This window comes from Trachypithecus francoisi, unplaced genomic scaffold (assembly GCF_009764315.1).
Source record: "Trachypithecus francoisi isolate TF-2019V2 unplaced genomic scaffold, Tfra_2.0 Lachesis_group8, whole genome shotgun sequence".
Taxonomy (NCBI): domain Eukaryota; kingdom Metazoa; phylum Chordata; class Mammalia; order Primates; family Cercopithecidae; genus Trachypithecus; species Trachypithecus francoisi.
Genome location: NW_022681473.1, coordinates 34,573,269 through 34,581,351, shown reverse-complemented (window position 1 = coordinate 34,581,351; position 8,083 = coordinate 34,573,269).

Sequence of the window (8,083 nt, the reverse complement as noted above, 5' to 3'; positions counted from 1 at the left end):
TATTGTTCCTGGTGTGTCTGTGAGGGTGTTGCCAAAGGAGATTAGCATTTGAGTAAGTGGACTGGGAAAGGCAGACTCACCCTCAATTTGGGTGGGCATAATCTAATTGGCTACCAGCATGGCTAGAATAAAGCTGGCAGAAGAAGGTGGAAGGGGCTGACTTGCTGAATCTTCTGGCCTTCATCTTTCTCCCATGCTGGATGTTTCCTGCCCTTGAACATCGGACTCCAAGTGCTTCAGCGTTTGGACTCTTGGTCTTAGACTAGTGAGTCTAAATGACTCTTGGACTTAACACCAGTGACTCCACAGACTGAAGGCTGTACTGTCAGCTTCTCTACTTTTGAGATTTTGGGACTTGGACTGGCTCTCTTGCTCCCCAGTTTGCAGATGGCCTATTGTGGGACCTTACCTTGTGATCGTGTGAGTCAATACTCCTTACTAAACTCTGCTTCATATACACATCTATCCTATTAGTTCTGTTCCCCTATAGAATACCCCAATTAATATACCCCTGACAAATACCCCAACAGTACACTTTTGGGTACCCTAATGATAAGCTGTCTTTGAAAGCAGTATACAACCCTTGTCTCTTCAGTGACTTCCCAGGAGCAAAGAACAGCCTAATACTATTATTTTTTAGCAAAGGAGAGATGGAAAGGCAGTTTAATCTAGAAAAAGGAGTTGACTATGACAGGCGGATTGATTTCCATATCTAAAACAAATATTTTTCTGAAGTCAGAACTAAGAATTTAATGACCTTGAAAAGCTCTAAGTAGTTTTTCTGTATTTGAAGAAAGAAAAGTGATTCGTCCTTTTGAAGATAGGCATATTGATCTGAATTCAGTCAATTTTGTGGGCATTGGCCCCAACATATACCTATTATATGCCACTGTCATCAGTATGCTGAACAAACAGGACTCACAGAGTGCAATCCTAAATGCAACTTTATTTTGCTCTCCCATTGTCCCTTTGAATTTGCTAAAAGGAAGCTGTCCTTCTCCTGCCACTGGATGGAAATCTACCAGGCTACATGGTCTGATGTATCGATGGTCACTTTGGGTAACAAAGTTTTCATTATCACTTCACAAGCACAATAGTAACTAAAAACCTTCAGTCTCTACTACATAAACACAACAGTAACCAAAAACTGCCAGTCCCTACTAATAACAAAAGTTTCAATCAAACCTGAGTCAGTATTAAACATTTCCCATCCTTGGAGGACTGGAGGTGTAATTCTTAAACTCTCTCTCTCTCCCCATCTGGGATTTCTATTCCCTGTTCCTAAGTCACTGCTCCTTCTGGATTAGAATACAGAGTGGGAAAAGAGGAAGAGTCAAAGGAAATGGGTGCATCTTCTTAAGACATGATAGCTGTTTGACAGTGACTCTTTTCTAAGCATGTGTCTATGCTCTTTCGGAGTCACCTCTGCTGGGTCCCTCCAACCATAATTGCATTGCCGTGGGGCGTGCATCTCTGGAGGCAGGCCTTCTTTATTCAACACTATATATCTCAAATCTCTGTCAAGAACCATATTGAGCAGGAGTCTTTATTAAACAGACATTCCTAAGGTGGGGTTCCCACTCAGGCCCCAGAATTTTTGCCACATTGGCCCAATATTGGCAGATGGAGGGGGTGGAAAGAGAGCAGTTGCTTTCTAGTTCCATTTCTCTACTTTGAAGCCACAGAAAGATTTAGATAACTTCTTCACTTTTAGCTTGCTCATGCATGAGTCAGATATTAGTCACTGTATCTAACAATTCTAGGGACTGTTTATGAAGCTCTCTGAATGATCCCACTTAATCCTCCCTCCCTTGAATTCGAAATAAGGAGCACATACCTCTCCACCTTGCCTCCTTAGCAACAGAGTATAGGGTGGGAAGTTTATACAACCCCCTCCAAAGCATTCCTCTTCATAAAAGATTCTCATTTTCAAACACCCACATTTTTTTAAAATCCCCTACTGAGAGTGAGGCTCTCTGAGAATTTTTTGGCCATCTACTTTGAAATTCCTAAAGGATTGTCTGACTCACTTTGATATCTGAAATTTACTACATCTTGATGTCTTGAAACTTTCATTTCTAACATTCTATTATACTGCCTAATACATTATAAGAAATCAATTGACCAAAAATGAAAAGAAACATTATGCTCATGATTTTCATTTTTGCTCTATCTTTATTCCAGTGTTAGAAACTTCCTTTATCTGTACACTGACCTGCAGATCATTCTTGAATTATCTATTCTTGATGGTCTCAAAAGAAATATATGGGGAGAGTGCTAGGACAAGACACATTCAGGAAACTCAAATGGAAATGATCTCTAGATAGACACATTGCTGCTGCGAGATGACTACTTCTCCACTCAAATGCTATTTCACCATCTCCTGAATTACATTTTCCCCCACCAATTCACTTAATATGCACCTTCCCAATGCTGTCTTGGAATTTAACTTTCCTCTAGGCAAAATGTTACATTCTCATCTATCCTTGAGCATGTTTTCTTCTTTTTTCTTATTTTCATAAATAAATGTTGGGACAAAGACAAATATGCAGAAGCTGCAAGAAGGCACATGCGCCAGTGAGTGAAAAAGGGAGACAGAGAGAGACAAAGACATTTGGGGAATTGTCTGACTCAACTCAGGCTTTCATAACAAAATACCATAGAATGGGTGGTTTAAGCAACAGAAATTTATTTTATCAATGCTCTGGAGGCTAGAAGTCCCAAATCAGGGTGCTGGCCAATTTGCTTCCTGGTAAAAGATCTTTTCCTAACTTGCCACCTTCTCTCTGCGTCTTCACATGGCAAGGAGATACAGAGACAGAGAGAGAGAGCAAGCTCTCTCTTGTCTCTTCTTATCAGGACACTAATACTGTCAGATCAAAGCCCCATCCTTATGAGCTCATTTAACCTTAATTACCTCCACAAAGGCCCTACCTCCAAATACAGTCACATTCAGGGTTGTGACTTCAAAACAGGAATTTTGAGAAGCACAAACATTCAGTTCACAGCAGGAATGATTATATCACCAGCTAGTTTAGCATTATGTTGCTCAATGTTGTGATAAGACTAGCAGCCTCTATAGCAGGAATGGCTAAATGGGAAGGCTCCATCGTCCTGCATTTTTTCTAGTGAATCACAAGCAATATCAGGGTTCTTTAACTTTAACATTATGTAACCTGTGGTGATAGGCAGGATAATGACCCACAAAGATATGTATGCTCTGAACACTGGAATCTGTGACTATATTACCCTATATGGCAAAAGGGACTTGACAGATGTGAGGACCTTGAGATATTAAGGACTTTGAGATGGAGAGATTATCCTGAATTATCCAAGTGGCTCCAATATTTTACAAGTGTCCTTAAAAGTGGAAGAGAGAGGCAGAAGAGTTGCATCACAGAGAAATGTGACTAAGAAAGAAGGTGAGAGATGCAATGTTAAGAAGAAATTGACCTGCCATTGCTGGCTTTGAAGATGGAGGAAAAAAGCCCACAAATCAAAGTATATAGGTAGCTTCTAGAATTTGGAAAAGGAAATTGGTTCTCCTCTAAAGCAACTGGAAAGAAACACAACCTGATTGGTACCTTCATTTTAACCCAGTGAGGCCTTTATTGGACTTCTAATCTATAGAATAGCAAGATGATAAATTTGAGTTTCTTATAAGCTACCAAGTTTTTAATAATTTATGATAGCAACAATAGAAAACTGATACACATGTCAAAATTTCTCACCCTCCTCCTCCTCAAAAAGTGGGTCTAATTCTTTCAGTCAATATCCATAACCCAAATCTCTGCTTTACGTGGGATGTACCTCCAGCTACACACCAGCACCACTAACTAAACTCATGATACACAGAACCCAAATCAGAGCAGTTTATGAACTGTCTACACAATTCAGTCATCACTTACAAAACAAACAGACTGGGGAAAATGCAAACTTATTTGTTTTAAAAGCTAAGGATGCTTTCAGGAGATAATTTAATGTTTGTTACTGATGCTAAGTCCTCTAGACTATAAGCACTTCTTGAGGATAGAGACTACTTCTTGTTTGCAATTCCATCTTCAGAACCTAGGAGTTCAATGCTTGACACACAGTAGATGCTCAAAAAACACTACTTGAATTTTTTTTTTTTTTTTTTTGAGACAGAGTCTCGCCCTGTCACCCAGGCTGGAGTGCAGTGGCATGATCTCAGCTCACTGCAAGCTCCACCTCCTGAGGCACGCCATTCTCCTGCCTCAGCCTCCTGAGTAGCTGGGACTACAGGCACCCGCCACCACACCTGGCTAATTTTTGTATTTGTAGTAGAGACGGGGTTTCACCACGTTAGCCAGGATGGTCTCGATCTCTTGACCTCATAATCTGCCCGCCTTGGCCTCCCAAAGTGCTGGGATTACAGGCATGAGCCACTGCGTCCAGCTTAGTTGAATATTAAAATAACTATCATAGACTCTTACTGGAATTTGATAGGATGCGACTTAAGGCCCTTCATAATTTTTCACTCTTGACTTTGTTTTACTATAAATAAAGCTATTGCATTTGTCAAAAAATTTGCAGTTTACAAGAACTAGAAACCTAAGCAAGTGAAGAAATTTGTAGGATGCACAATTAATAAAGGCCAGCATGGTGCCAGCTTTAAGAATTCCTAAGTTCAAAATAGTTCTTGCACTAGGTCTTCAGGATCTTCTCTCTTGTTTGAATAATGCTTCATTACTAAAATTTAAAATAGATATTAATAAACTGGGCAATCTTGATTATTCTATTTCATTCTAATGGCTTACTGTTTCTTAAGAGAATGTCACTTGCTCTCCCAGAGAAAACAACATTAAAATGTGTTTCCACCTACATATCTGAAAGATCTCTCCAAAGATACACAAACAAAATAGAATTTGTCATATCTACATTTAAAGATATTCATTTCCCACACTTAAAGTCCGCAGATATAAAAATTATTTTGTAAGATTGATCATTATAATATTGGATTGAATATTCCATGGGTGAAAGCATCTACCTTCTTTCCTCTCCTGTAGACTTTAGCAACAGTGGAAATTATACCAAATATAATACAGATGTTCTATCCTCTAACATCCTACAGTGTAACAAGATAATTTACTAGTCACTGTGGGTATAACAAATGTATTTTCCTAACCAAGAGTTCAGAAAATACACCACTTGTATTAGTTCTCATGCTGCTAATAAAGACGTAGCCAAGACAGAGTGACTTATAAAGCAAAAGAGGTTTAATGGACTCACAGTTCCACATGGCTGGGAAGGTCTCACAATCATGGCAGAAGGCAAAGGAGGAGAAAGACACATCTTATGTGGCAGTAGGCAAGAGAGAACTTGTGTAGGGAAACTTCCCTCTGTAAAACCATCGGATCTTGTGAGACTTACTACCACAAGAACAGCATGGGAAACACTTGCCCCCATGATTCAATTACCTCCCACCAGGTGCCTCCCACAACACGTGGGAATTATGGAAGCTACAATTCAAGATGAGATTTGGGTGGGGACACAGCCAAACCATATCACCACTTTAGCCATTGCCTCCAGTGTCAGCATAATTGTCTGTTCTTTGCTTTAAATTTAGAACAGAAATTACATCTCTTTACAACTATTAAGACAGTTCATCTTACTAAAGAATTGCAGTATTACTTCAATTATGAAATCCAGTTTGCTGGATTATACATTACAGTGTTGAAATTCTGGGACAGGTTGATGGTTAGTGGAACAATGTGGTAGAACACTTAAAGTTAGAACGGGCCAGAAAGCCTGGAATATAAGGTCATTTTTATTAAGAGGAAGAGTTGAAGAAATGAAGGAGAAAATAGATGAAGTATGAGGCTTCCTTCTGATGCATGAAGATTATATAGAAAGGTGAGCAAAATAATACTTAACCAGAGGAAATAAAGAGTAGAAAACAAAGTACAATCAAATGTTAGGTTTATAGTATAGATTATGAAAGTTACAAAAGAAGGGAGAAATACTCATTCATTTCAAATATTTGATGTTAACTTCTACTTAAGTTCCCAGTGATGTTATATGTTTTATCTTTTTAAAGCCATTCATCTGAGCATTCTGGCCAACTCAGTAACTGGGCTCCTTGTTAAATACTAATAATCTGACCCTTTTTCTTCATTCTTCCAAATGACAACCGATGAGAATAGACTTTTCGTTCTACTCATTTGGAACAGAACCACCTTAAAAATGACTTCAGCAAATCCAAAAGTTAAATCTTTTAAGTGAAATGTATTTGCGAAAGAAATATGGTAACTGAAATATGTAGCCACTCATCATAATTCAGTATTTTATTAAATAATAGCTGTCGGGGTGAGGTGGGGGTTGAGCATTTTGGATCCACTTTAAAATTACAGTTAAAAAAGTTTAGAGTTCTCTGAAACATGACAGGCAAATGAACAATTGAAATTGTTGTGGGAAATGTAATCGCATGTGACAAGATATAGTGTGTGAGGTGAAGCCAGGAAAGCAAACCGTATATTTCAACTTCAGCAAGAATCAAGTCAGGTGAATTCAATGATGTTAAACCAAGCCACACGGCCAATCTACTGTTAGCTGAAAACAGGTGTTTTTAGAACCAATCTCTTAGGCTCTACTTTCAAAATCTCTAGATCTTTTTCTCTATCTTTTGTAGCTGAGTTTTAAATAAATGTTTCATCTATTTTAGAATGTCAAATTTAGTTCCAACAGGATCCCTTTTTCACATTAAAAATTTACTTTTATTATCTTTGCTTAGAATCTATAAGTAACCTAAAAAATCTTCAAGTTGAAGGTACTATTACCAACATATAGACACCTTGAAATAAATGTAGGATAAAGCAATGTTGCCATGATGGTGACAGCTATTCTAAAGTTTGCCAAAATGACACAGAAGCATACACTTAATAATCCCTAAGAAGGATTGTTATTCAATATAAAGACAATTACAAATAGACATTTGAACTCACAGTTGTTGGGTCTAGAAATAGCCAAATGTTCACAATTACAAACATTCTCACTTAAAATTGCAGTCATTGAAAAGCTACAATATGCTAAAAACTACACTATGGACTGTGAAAGATGCTGAGGAGAATAAGGCAGATCTTACCTTCAGTGAATTTGTAATTTAGTAATTTATCATATAAAATATCTCTTCCAGTCTGGACAAGATGGCATAAATCCATTTCTCTTTACTCCTCCCTTCTAAGCACAACTATAAAGCTGGAAAATAACATAAAAGACAACCAAAGGAGAACTCTGTATGCTTGTAAAAAGAATGTGAACTTATCTGAGGATCTTAGGACTGAAGTAATACAGCAGTGGGGCATCATACATCCATCCCTCTACCTAACAGCAGGCCACTCAGACCCGTATTTACCAATTCCCAATGTAGGTAGGCTCATTCCTCTCCATGATCAAACCATCGTTCCTCTGACAACATCAGGCAGGACCGACACCATTGAGTTGATCAGGAGCCCCTTTGGTTGTTTTCTGAGAAAAAGTGGTCAAGGGAAGAATTCTTCCCCACTCCTCCACCACCCCTTTCTATTTCACACAAGAGTGCATTTTAAAATGACCCAACTATATCTATTTACAATAAATCACTTTCAATCCAACAACACAGGCAAGCTGAAACTAAAAGCTTGCTAAATAGTATTCCATAAAACACTATATTTTTATAAAATAAAAAAGCAGCCATGGCTACATAAATATGTGATAAAGTAGACTTCAGAGCAAAGAAAATTAGTAGCAACAAATAGGGGGAGGACATAATGACAAAATCACAATTAAGCTGGGTACTTCAGCATCCCCTTCTCAGCATCTGAAAGGACTACCAGAAATAAAAACAGCAAGAATTTAAAAGATATGAACAATACAATCAACTAAGAATTCCTAATGTACTTATATAGAATACCACACCACCACCAACAACAAAATACACACATTTCTCAAGTGTCCATGGAACATTCCTCAAGATAGAATATACACTGGGTCATGAAGCAAGCCTCAGCAAATTTAAAAGAACTGGAATCATATAGAATGTGTTCTCTCACTATAATGGAGTCAAACAAAAAATCAATTTTTCAAG